Source organism: Nannobrachium achirus (genome assembly GCF_963921795.1).
Source record: "Nannobrachium achirus genome assembly, chromosome: 16".
Lineage (NCBI taxonomy): Eukaryota > Metazoa > Chordata > Actinopteri > Myctophiformes > Myctophidae > Nannobrachium > Nannobrachium achirus.
In genome coordinates this window covers 47,906,802-47,920,491 of record NC_137823.1, presented here as the reverse complement: position 1 = coordinate 47,920,491, position 13,690 = coordinate 47,906,802, and positions in this window count along the sequence as shown.

Here is a 13,690-nt window from a genome sequence, read left to right as displayed (position 1 = left end):
GTTTATATGACAAATGTATCCCGTTGAAACGGCATATACCACCCCTTCAGACCAGAATCAAAATTAATTCCGGTCAGACCGGAATGGCTATTCCTAAACGTTTATATGAGCATTTCTATTCTGAATGAGCAGTCATTCCGAATATAAGTGGAATACATGTGCATATAAACGCACCCATTGATTCTTTGCTCGAAAGGCTATTTTCACAGCCATAGTCCAGGTCAGACCCGTTTAAAAATGTCTCACTTTATAACACTTCCAGCGTCATTTCAATATCTATTCTGTAGTCGGGACCCACAAGCTCAGGAATAGGGTTAAACCTGTGATGTCATGCCGTAAATGTATTTCCGTTTTATTAGTTTGGCTAAGGTCATTTGTATAATCAGGGTTCCCACACATTTTTACCAATTCATTTCCAAAACTTTTCCAGAATATTTAACCCAATTTCCAGGAATATATAACAATAATTGAGCTCAATAACAGGTTGCTTAGTCCTATGCGCAATGCCCAAAAACAGGTAGTGTATGCCAGTGGTTCTCAACCTTTTCAGACCGTGACCCCCGAAATAATCATGTTTTAACTGGGGACCCGGCAGCCTGACGAGCACTAAGAGTTAAGGAATTTTGTATAACACGGTTCTATTGTGAAAATAGCAGATCTACATGCTCAGTTGTGGCGTATGGCATGGATTTCTACACAGAGAGGGCAATTCTTTTAACATAAGATGCTGCATTGAAGTTCAGGAGACTTTGGACATGGCAATTCTCTTGAATGCTGCCTTCAGGTATGGCATGGAAAGAGGGCGTTTGCATTTCTTTCACCATAGTAAAAACTGCATTCATGTGTGTGTGTGAACATACCCTCGGGTCTGTCGGACTCGTCCAAACAGCTGCAGTGGCTGGCGGTTCGCGTGGGGCAGCTGTGCTGGTCCCTATGACCAGCGGTAAGGACACGCGGTAAGGACACAGGTTCAAACACCCAGGGACTTCCACATACACCTGTTAACAGAACAGACCGATGACAAGCAAGGCTTGACATTAACATTTTGAGGCACTACAAGTACATTTCCCATTCACTTGTCCGGATAAAACATTTAACAGTAATATTTTTCTTAAATACATACGTAGCGTGTCTCCGCGCAGCTTGGACACCAGCTGCTGGATCTGCCGGGCCTTACCCTTGGCGAAGAAGGTCTGGGTTTGGTACAAGGTGGCCTTGGGCACCGCAATGAACAGTTCTCCACTCACCTGGCAGAGGAGGGGAGGGGTTTAAACATGTCATTTACAGGGTTCCCACACATCTTTACCAATTAATTTCCAAAAACTTTCCAAGACTATTTAACCCGATTTCCAGGGCTATATAACAATAATTCAGCTCAATAACAGGTTGCTTACTACTATGCGCAATGCCCAAAGACAGGTAGTGTATGCCAGTGGTTCTCAACCTTTTCAGACCGTGACCCCCGAAATAATCATGTTTTAACTGGGGACCCGGCAGCCTGACGAGCACTAAGAGTTAAGGAATTTTGTATAACACGGTTCTATTGTGAAAATAGCAGATCTACATGCTCAGATGTGGCGTATGGCATGGATTTCTACACAGAGAGGGCAATTCTTTTAACATAAGATGCTGCATTGAAGTTCAGGAGACTTTGGACATGGCAATTCTCTTGAATGCTGCCTTCAGGTATGGCATGGAAAGAGGGCGTTTGCATTTCTTTCACCATAGTAAAAACTGCATTCATGTGTGTGTGTGAACATACCCTCGGGTCTGTCGGACTCGTCCAAACAGCTGCAGTGGCTGGCGGTTCGCGTGGGGCAGCTGTGCTGGTCCCTATGACCAGCGGTAAGGACACGCGGTAAGGACACAGGTTCAAACACCCAGGGACTTCCACATACACCTGTTAACAGAACAGACCGATGACAAGCAAGGCTTGACATTAACATTTTGAGGCACTACAAGTACATTTCCCATTCACTTGTCCGGATAAAACATTTAACAGTAATATTTTTCTTAAATACATACGTAGCGTGTCTCCGCGCAGCTTGGACACCAGCTGCTGGATCTGCCGGGCCTTACCCTTGGCGAAGAAGGTCTGGGTTTGGTACAAGGTGGCCTTGGGCACCGCAATGAACAGTTCTCCACTCACCTGGCAGAGGAGGGGAGGGGTTTAAACATGTCATTTACAGGGTTCCCACACATCTTTACCAATTAATTTCCAAAAACTTTCCAAGACTATTTAACCCGATTTCCAGGGCTATATAACAATAATTCAGCTCAATAACAGGTTGCTTACTACTATGCGCAATGCCCAAAGACAGGTAGTGTATGCCAGTGGTTCTCAACCTTTTCAGACCGTGACCCCCGAAATAATCATGTTTTAACTGGGGACCCGGCAGCCTGACGAGCACTAAGAGTTAAGGAATTTTGTATAACACGGTTCTATTGTGAAAATAGCAGATCTACATGCTCAGATGTGGCGTATGGCATGGATTTCTACACAGAGAGGGCAATTCTTTTAACATAAGATGCTGCATTGAAGTTCAGGAGACTTTGGACATGGCAATTCTCTTGAATGCTGCCTTCAGGTATGGCATGGAAAGAGGGCGTTTGCATTTCTTTCACCATAGTAAAAACTGCATTCATGTGTGTGTGTGAACATACCCTCGGGTCTGTCGGACTCGTCCAAACAGCTGCAGTGGCTGGCGGTTCGCGTGGGGCAGCTGTGCTGGTCCCTATGACCAGCGGTAAGGACACGCGGTAAGGACACAGGTTCAAACACCCAGGGACTTCCACATACACCTGTTAACAGAACAGACCGATGACAAGCAAGGCTTGACATTAACATTTTGAGGCACTACAAGTACATTTCCCATTCACTTGTCCGGATAAAACATTTAACAGTAATATTTTTCTTAAATACATACGTAGCGTGTCTCCGCGCAGCTTGGACACCAGCTGCTGGATCTGCCGGGCCTTACCCTTGGCGAAGAAGGTCTGGGTTTGGTACAAGGTGGCCTTGGGCACCGCAATGAACAGTTCTCCACTCACCTGGCAGAGGAGGGGAGGGGTTTAAACATGTCATTTACAGGGTTCCCACACATCTTTACCAATTAATTTCCAAAAACTTTCCAAGACTATTTAACCCGATTTCCAGGGCTATATAACAATAATTCAGCTCAATAACAGGTTGCTTACTACTATGCGCAATGCCCAAAGACAGGTAGTGTATGCCAGTGGTTCTCAACCTTTTCAGACCGTGACCCCCGAAATAATCATGTTTTAACTGGGGACCCGGCAGCCTGACGAGCACTAAGAGTTAAGGAATTTTGTATAACACGGTTCTATTGTGAAAATAGCAGATCTACATGCTCAGATGTGGCGTATGGCATGGATTTCTACACAGAGAGGGCAATTCTTTTAACATAAGATGCTGCATTGAAGTTCAGGAGACTTTGGACATGGCAATTCTCTTGAATGCTGCCTTCAGGTATGGCATGGAAAGAGGGCGTTTGCATTTCTTTCACCATAGTAAAAACTGCATTCATGTGTGTGTGTGAACATACCCTCGGGTCTGTCGGACTCGTCCAAACAGCTGCAGTGGCTGGCGGTTCGCGTGGGGCAGCTGTGCTGGTCCCTATGACCAGTGGTAAGGACACGCGGTAAGGACACAGGTTCAAACACCCAGGGACTTCCACATACACCTGTTAACAGAACAGACCGATGACAAGCAAGGCTTGACATTAACATTTTGAGGCACTACAAGTACATTTCCCATTCACTTGTCCGGATAAAACATTTAACAGTAATATTTTTCTTAAATACGTACGTAGCGTGTCTCCGCGCAGCTTGGACACCAGCTGCTGGATCTGCCGGGCCTTACCCTTGGCGAAGAAGGTCTGGGTTTGGTACAAGGTGGCCTTGGGCACCGCAATGAACAGTTCTCCACTCACCTGGCAGAGGAGGGGAGGGGTTTAAACATGTCATTTACAGGGTTCCCACACATCTTTACCAATTAATTTCCAAAAACTTTCCAAGACTATTTAACCCGATTTCCAGGACTATATAACAATAATTCAGCTCAATAACAGGTTGCTTACTACTATGCGCAATGCCCAAAGACAGGTAGTGTATGCCAGTGGTTCTCAACCTTTTCAGACCGTGACCCCCGAAATAATCATGTTTTAACTGGGGACCCGGCAGCCTGACGAGCACTAAGAGTTAAGGAATTTTGTATAACACGGTTCTATTGTGAAAATAGCAGATCTACATGCTCAGATGTGGCGTATGGCATGGATTTCTACACAGAGAGGGCAATTCTTTTAACATAAGATGCTGCATTGAAGTTCAGGAGACTTTGGACATGGCAATTCTCTTGAATGCTGCCTTCAGGTATGGCATGGAAAGAGGGCGTTTGCATTTCTTTCACCATAGTAAAAACTGCATTCATGTGTGTGTGTGAACATACCCTCGGGTCTGTCGGACTCGTCCAAACAGCTGCAGTGGCTGGCGGTTCGCGTGGGGCAGCTGTGCTGGTCCCTATGACCAGTGGTAAGGACACGCGGTAAGGACACAGGTTCAAACACCCAGGGACTTCCACATACACCTGTTAACAGAACAGACCGATGACAAGCAAGGCTTGACATTAACATTTTGAGGCACTACAAGTACATTTCCCATTCACTTGTCCGGATAAAACATTTAACAGTAATATTTTTCTTAAATACGTACGTAGCGTGTCTCCGCGCAGCTTGGACACCAGCTGCTGGATCTGCCGGGCCTTACCCTTGGCGAAGAAGGTCTGGGTTTGGTACAAGGTGGCCTTGGGCACCGCAATGAACAGTTCTCCACTCACCTGGCAGAGGAGGGGAGGGGTTTAAACATGTCATTTACAGGGTTCCCACACATCTTTACCAATTAATTTCCAAAAACTTTCCAAGACTATTTAACCCGATTTCCAGGACTATATAACAATAATTCAGCTCAATAACAGGTTGCTTACTACTATGCGCAATGCCCAAAGACAGGTAGTGTATGCCAGTGGTTCTCAACCTTTTCAGACCGTGACCCCCGAAATAATCATATTTGAACTGGGGACCCCAGCACCCTGACGAGCACTAAGAGAAGATGAATTTTGTATAACACGGTTTTATAGTGAAAACAGCCAATCTACATGCTCACAACGCCTCACAGCTACCTCACAGCTATTTTTACAATTTCTGCCTCTAATATTTGACAATTTGGCCAATGATGAATTTGTCCTTTCAGAGGTATTAACAAAATCAAAATAACCAAAGACATTGCAAAGCATTTTTTTCCAGGACCTTCCAGGACCATTGATCAATTCCAAACCTTTTTCAGTACTGGAAAAATATTGTTCTAAATTCAAAATATTTCCAGGAATTTCATGACCGTGGGAACCCTGTATAATTGTATATTCACGGTCCCATTGACTCACAATACAGCAGGGGTCTTCAACGTTTTCAGGACAAGGACCCCTTAGTTAATAGAAATAAAGCAGGGACCCCCACAACCTCATCATAGATTCCATATAGTTTCATTTTTTGACATCACAATCATCAATGCCTTTTGGATTCATGTCCATTTTTCTACTTGAACAGTCAATACTTAATAAACCTGACTTTTCACTCTGTGCTTAGTCTGCCCCTACACCAAACCTCTTTGAGCTTGCAGATCTGCTATTTTTGGCTAAAGTTCTCAGAATATATAATGGACGCTAGGGTTCAACTGGTTAATATAAAGGAGAAAAAAGTTTCTATAACACAAAGATTTGGAGGACCCCCTGTAGTAGCTCTGAGGACCCCCTAGGGTTCTCAGACCCCCTGTTGAAGACCCTTGCTATAGCTTTAAAAGTAGCATGTGAGGGGTCAAACTAAGGGTTCTTCGTAATTCTGAATCCATTGCCAGCACAAAACTGATAAGTGATTACTTGTTTTTCATGAAAAATAAAATGCTTGCAATCGATTCAGAATCGATAAGAACGCCTAGTTTGACCCCTCACATGACAAGACAAACAGTGAATATACAAATGGCCATTGGCAATGTTTCCAGCAGAGCAGACCTCTCATTCTGTAGACCTTAATGGCCAAACATAGAAGAAAAAGACAAAGACCTCCAATTCATTTTCCCTAGTAGTTAACTGCCACAGGCTGAAAGTTGTGGTTAGCCTACCATTAACTTCACTATGCAGTAAAACATCTCAGGTGTCAAAAAAGGATTCCAATGCAAGCCTTTATTTAGCAAAGAAAAATGGCCTTAGAGGAAAAGGTGTCTATGGCAAAAACCAAAACCCCTTACTGACCCCCAACATGCAACATAAAGCAGATAGATTTGGGATAAAGTAAATTAAACAGTTACGTTTAGTAAAGTTAATGAGCTCAGCTTTAAGCTTTCACAGATTCCCTAGAGCAGTGGTTCTTAACCTTGTCAAGCCACGACCCCCAAAATCATAATTTAACTGGGGACCCTCCCAGATTGTACAAGCACTTAGAATTAGGAGTTGCCTTTAGTAAAGTTATTGTTACCTCAGCTTCAGATTCCCTAGAGCAGTGGTTCTCAACCTTTTCAAGCCACGACCCCTAAAATCATAATTTAACTGGGGGCCTTCCCACATTGCACCTCTAATAATTGACAATTTGACCAAAGGTACTACAAAGGTCTTTTAAGTCCTTAAATTGTCACTGTCATGTGCAGATACCCTATATACACTTAGGCCTATACTGCATGTTATACTGCATGTTTTGTTTTTTTTACTGTCAAGTGAGAAATCAATGTCAAAATTTTAACTAAACGTCTGAAGACCCCCCAAAATAATTTGGGGACCCCTCTGGGGGTCCCGACCCACAGGTTGAGAACCACTGCCCTAGAGAACCAGACTTCAATCTTTCACATGTATCCGTTTCTATACAGTGGAGAGAACCAATTGGCCCAAATCAATGGAGTTGAATGAATTCAAACAGCAGAATTATCATTCAATAATCAAATGTCTCCTTATATCAAGATGAGCGCAAAAATGAAACTGCATTACCGTAACCGTCTCCTCACAGATAGGTCTGCACTTAACACTGGGGGAGGGGAACCTTGCAACGCGCCAAAGCAACAAACCGCGCCAAAAGGACTAGCAGAGCATTTTGGGACTTGTAGTATGTTGGTGCGTGAACAGTAATCACAATGGTCAAATAATTAACACAGGCCTGGTTTAGTACACACCACTGTTCCCAAACACTGGTTCAGGTCAGGACATGTATTTAGAGGGTCCCCCAATTATTTATTTCCAAAAAGGAACATCCATTATGAATTAAACCTAATGTATTGAATTTGTTGGAGGAATTTGAAATAAGAAAAGGGGCCCGGGCAAACATCTAATTTCTCTTTTGAGTCAGGGGGTGAAGATAACCCTGAATACATGACGGTCATACATGACCGTCAGGTTTCCAGGGCTAGGGCTGGAGAGTTGGAAAGGACTTGTACAAACACTAGTCTCTGACAATAAAGTGAGCAGGGAAATGTTTTTCCAGTACAAACAGTATTATCAAACCACAAACCTGGGTGAAGTTTATCTTTGCGACGTGTGCTCGGCTTGATGTAGTAGTAGTGTCTCTGGACTCTCTGCTAAACAAAACGCTGGCAATGCTGGAGCTGATGGCTTGGTTGTTTGGAGCGCTCTGAGACAGGAGGTGTGTTCATATTGGAGCAAAGCTGGCGCTTCTGGGCGCTGATTGGTGAAGTTCAATTGACACGCATGCGCAAATAGTTACCAGGTCGTGTTTAGCGCGGTTTATCAGATTCAAATTTTCACACCCATTCTAGCCATTAAAAAGAAACATTTTTTTTATGTCTACAGCTGGATTAAATATAGAAACCTGAACTGTGAAGAAAGTGTCTGAAAATGCATTTATTTTAATGGGACACTTTATTGGGTCTTAAAACATATTTTATTTATATTTTTTATTTTTTCAAAAAATGTTTTTGTATCATATTTGATACAAGGGGTATTACAAAGCTCCATCCGCAAGCTTCAAATGTAGTGTGGGGCTGGGTCCCTGTCCTGGCTGCTTCATCTCTCAGCCACTAATCAAATTCACCTGTGCTGCAGTGCTGTGCCCATCCCCCAGGCCCCAACACAGTCAACAGCAAACTGGCAGTTCAGTTGGTTAGTTGTATGCAGTCTGTAAAAGACAAAGGCTTTAAATACTGTGAACGTGTGTGAAAGTAAATCCTATGTTACTATATGCTTAGGGTTGTCCAAAAAAAAATAACCTTCACTATTTTTTTTTTTTTTTTTTTTCTTTACATATCTACTGCATAGTACTGTGTTCTATTCGTCTGTCATTCAATGTTATATGAGATACTTCAATGGTTTCCTGTGGAAATAAGCTTAGTCTTTTCATGGATCTCCTTTTAGTAGACCTTGTACCAGTGAACTGTACCGTCATGAAACTGTACCTTTTCCTATGCAAACTTCTAATAAAGTCTTCAATCAATCAATCAATCAATCAATCAATCAAACCCTAAATGTAACCAAATGGACCTCATACTCTGTGTAATCTATGCATATGGCTTATTTTTTATTTGTTTGTTCAGGTTAGTTAAAGCAGTGGTTCTCAACCTGTGGGTCGGGACCCCCAGGGGGGTATCCAAAAAAATGTTGGTCCCCGACCCAAGATGATTAACTCAATGTGCACCATTGCTTTCTCTCTGAACAGTAAACAAAAGAGCATATAAGGTTTAAGTGTGTACAGGGTATCCTCAGATTTCTTTCTGTTTAAGTATCAAACATTAAATATTTGAGGCAGGAATTGTGAAAATAGATGATCTACATGCTTGCAACGCCTCGCAACGTGAGGCATGTGAACATGTAGATGTGCTATTTTCACAATAGCACCATGTTATACAAAATGTAATGCCTCGATTCTTGTAGTGCTCGTCAGAGTAGGGGGGTCCCCAGTTCAAATGTGATTATTGTGGTGGTCGTGCATTACAAGACACCATTTAGATTTCAATAAACTAGAGGTTTGCGACTGCGTTTCCCGTTTCATAGTGATACAGTATGTAACCAGTAAGACGCCGAAGGGCGAAAAGCGACGTCCCCTAAAAGGCGAGGTCGTGCCATCTGTCTTGGCCATGAATCCCTTTTATGCCCATATATGGAGATCCCAGCTCTGAGTAACTGACATAACAGAATCCCTTTTATGCCCATATATGGAGATCCCTGCTCTGAGCACCTGACATCACTGTGACGTCACCTGTGATCAGGGGAACCACAGTGTCAGGCGTGACAGAGATACGGCCAAGCTGTGAACGTTCACATACTAAACTGCAACCTACGGTCGCAATTCTAATGTCGCTCCGTGAAACTTGACCAAACATGGAGATTCTAGTTGGCCAAAATGTCATATGAAGATCACCAATCCACGCTTATCGGACATATGCCCATCTGATTGGCTACGGGCATAGACAGCCCCTCTCATGGCTCTTATATGCCTTGATATTATGACGTGACCCTTTGACCCTCTCTGATTGGCTAAGGGCCCATGGCCCGTGGCCCATGATTGGCTACGGGCATAAACACAGACACACGCAGACTCAGACACGCAGACGTAGGTTTCCCTAATTTATAGATAGATAGATGTAGTGGGGGTCCCTGCTTCATCTCTCATCTATACAATATGAAGCATCATCTCTCTCTATGCAGTGGAGGTCCCTGCTTCATCTCTCTCTCTCTCTCTCTCTCTCTCTCTCTCTCTCTCTCTCTCTCTCTCTCTCTCTCTCTCTCTCTCTCTCTCTCTCTCATCTATACAATATGTAGTGGGGGTAAAAACTCATTTTGGGGGTGAACTACTTCATGCATGACATGAAATGTCATGATATCTTCGTGGTTTGGGTATATACATTCTGCTAATTTAATTGTGTTCACAATCAAAACACAATTACAATACATTTGTAGTGTAGCCTACATTCAGCAGCACAACAGCAACTAAATATGTTAGACCATATAAGGCCCAACTATCAGCCGATAATATTTAATTATAATTAGGATGGAATGGTCTTCCTTCTATGGCTCAGGCCTGTTTAACCTCTCTGATGGATTTTGCTCTTTCTAGGCAACTTTATGATAGTTTGTTTTTTATTGCCAGTCTATTGCAATAGAGTGAAATCGGTTTAACACCGGAGCCCAGCAATTGTGATCTTAGGCATATGTCACAAGAGATTATAACTCTTCTGACCTATGCTCATAAGAGATGACTCTGAGCACCATACCGTTAAGAAAGAGAGCTCCAGCAACATACTTTCCCAAATGAGATTATTCAAGATGTAGGCCTAATTAAATGTGAAAGAGAACAAATATCTGGCTGTCTTGGCCTTGCCTAGCTTCAGCTATACCATCATCCACCCTTGTTAAAACAAGGAGTTAGTTAGCTAGCTGCATATTATCTAGGGAGGTTATACGAGGCTAGTCTTGGCCATCAGTCTTGGCCATATATGGATTCTGTTAGTGTGGTATGTGGCCGATGTGGCCTCCACATATGGGAATTCCCATATGATGACCTGTTGCATATGGGCCGTTGCCCTGACATCACAATGATGTCATGTTTGAGCAGCAAACCCATTCTGTTAGAGCAGTTCCTTTGACCTCACAGTGATGTCAGATGCCTTATCTAACCCTCTCAACAATGTGATGTCACAATGTCAACAAACAGGTCATCAGCTATAGACATTGAAGCGTTACTCACGTATGTACAAGATGTAGTCGCAATGAAAAATGTCACATCTTGTCAGTAACACCTGTCAGATTCCGGATAACGCCTCAATGTCTATAGCTGACCTATGACATCACATTCTTGTGACATCACATTCCGTTCTGTCCCATATGCCCATATACCGGTATGGAGATCCCTGATCTCCATATATGGGAATATCCCCTCCATATCCCTCATCAATATTAGGCCCACAGCTTGGAATGTCCATTTATGATCACATTGTGTCTTATGTGGTCTATAAGTTACTATTATAAGACATCTATGATGTCAGACATCAGTCATATCCATATTTGTGAAAATATTTTGTGCACATTTTATCCAACTTAAACAACCAAGCCGCACCTCTAATCACACTTGCAAATTAATGTTGTCCTGTGCAAATGTTTGCCCTTGCCCTTAGGTGTCTTACTGGTCCTTAGAGCATCTACTGTATACTTTTCAATGTGAGCTATGTGTCCTGTCCTGTCCTGTCCTGTCCTGTCCTGTCCTGTCCTGTCCTGTCCTGTCCTGTCCTGTTCAGTCCTGTCCTGCATATACATGAAATAGGCTGAAATCTACAGTCAGTTTTGGAAATAAAAAAGAAAAACCTTTTCCCATGTTAGAGTGTGTGAAGAAGCACTACATGCTCTAGTCTACATGTCCACAAAGTTATCTTGCACAATGGCTTCGATAAGAACAAAGGACCTTCTCACCCTCATTAACAGTTTCTGCTACACACACAGAGTAGATTTCTCATTAGAGTTGTGTCATATATCATTTATGTTTTATGTACTGTGAATGTACCGGTATGTTGTCTTTTTTAACCACTGCACAAAGTTCAGAAAGGAAAATAAAGTTCTTAGAACTCATTGAATTGATATAACACACGTGGCCTGCGTCTGGGACAAACTGCAGCAGACACGGCACAGCATCTTAATCTTTGGGGACCCCTTGTTAAAGGGATATTCCACTTTCAACAGGGACACGCTGGTAGGCTTTCTCTCCCCCCCACACACCCATTTTAACGTCAAACTCCATTTTAACCATGATAGATTCATTAAAACACCCATTATTTTTTTTACTGACTCATACTACCCTCCTAATACGTGAGAAGGCCGTGTTTTTTCCATAACGTTTTTCATTTATTTGTAATAGTTATTTTTTGTATTTATTTTTTCCCAAATAATTAATAAAAAATAATTGAAAACGTTAGGGAAAAGACACGGTCATCTCACGTATTAGGAGGGTAGTATGAGTCAGTAGAAATAATAATGGGTGTTTTTAGTGAATCCATCATGGTTAAAATGGAGTTTGAAGTTACAATGGGTGTGTGTGGGGAGAGAAACACTTCCAGCGTGTCCCTGTTGAAAGTGGAATATCCCTTTAAGTGAGATTATAATGTGGGTATACACACCATATGAAAGCTATAGTAATGAGGATGTAGATCTTGAAAGGCTTTCCTTCATAAATGCTTTCATAGAGGAAATTGGATATACATGTGTACTAAGGGAAATCTGAATGCAAATATCAGTGATGAAAAGTCCCTCTTTGATCTGTATTTGCTTCAATTCTGTCATGACAATAGGCCTACTGTTTGTCACTGAGGCTTGGAATACAACATCTGATGTTCATGACTGTGTGGATTAAGTTGAGATCAATTCAACTGGTGGCCCATGTGCCAAACCCAGCCCCTGAGGAGCTTTCTTCTGTCCCCATTACAGATTCCCGGTGCAAGTGCTTCAAATGTCGTACAAATTATAAATGAGTGCTCAGGGCTCAGGCCCCAGACATAACCAAATGCAAAACCCTTTAATTAATAATAAAACATGTAAACACTTCACCTTGCAAGTCTGTCGTCAATATCTTTCTCACAAAGACACGTCCATGCCAGGGATTCTTGCATATAACATACCGAAATATCTATTTCCTATTTTCTTAACTTGAAATAAAAACCCTTCACACTAAAAAGGACTGGCAGAAGCCTGTGGACTATTAAGGACTGGCAGAGACATTATCCTATGTGCATCAAAATGCATGAATGCAGTATAAAGCAGGGCCTAATAAGTTATATAATGGACACAACATGTCCATTGTTCTCCTATCAGACCTAATAGCACATAACAAACGCTCAAAAAGTTAACCGTGAACATTTGGTAATTTTTTGTTGTAACAGTCTTGTGGCCCCTGACTTGAAGTCATGTTACAATGGTGGCCCCCTGCCTAATATAGTTGAATAGCCCTGCTATATGGGCTGGCAGCAACAGACCATATGCCTGTGCCTGTCTCTATAAAAGCTATAAGGTGGAGAACCTACCAGTCCCAGAGTTATTTGAAACAGCAAGCATGGGTAAACACCAGTGAGCTAATAGGCTCTATGAGAATGACTTGAGGTCACTACCGAGACGAATCTTTGGGTTATTGAACATCCATATGATGCTATTCTGTGTGAAAATCTTAATTGTGATAATACTAACTAGATGTAATATAATGATGAACTGTGCATAATGCACAATAGTAAAAGGTCTAAACAAGTCTTGTGCAGTAATCTGTCAGAGAAGGGTTAATCAGCATAAAATCCCCTCTCTCTGTTGAGTGACACAATCTACATGTGATTGGTCTTCTTGAGGCCAATATTGATAAAAACAATAAGGAGGCTTCGTTGTACAATGCACTATAGTAGCAGTGCTGCAGTTGTGCACCGTTAGTTAGCTCTTTCTCTTTGCACTTCCTTATTGCAATTCAAAACCTTTTTTCTGTGGCAGGGGACTTGGGCACATTCCCAATGGGTCATATAAAGATACATAGTCTTTGTTATACACACAATGGAACATAGGCCTATGCATAGATTCATTGATGGTATAAATACTATATAGCCTACAGTAAGACATCTAAGACTCAAACGATAGACCTATTCTATTATCACAAATATT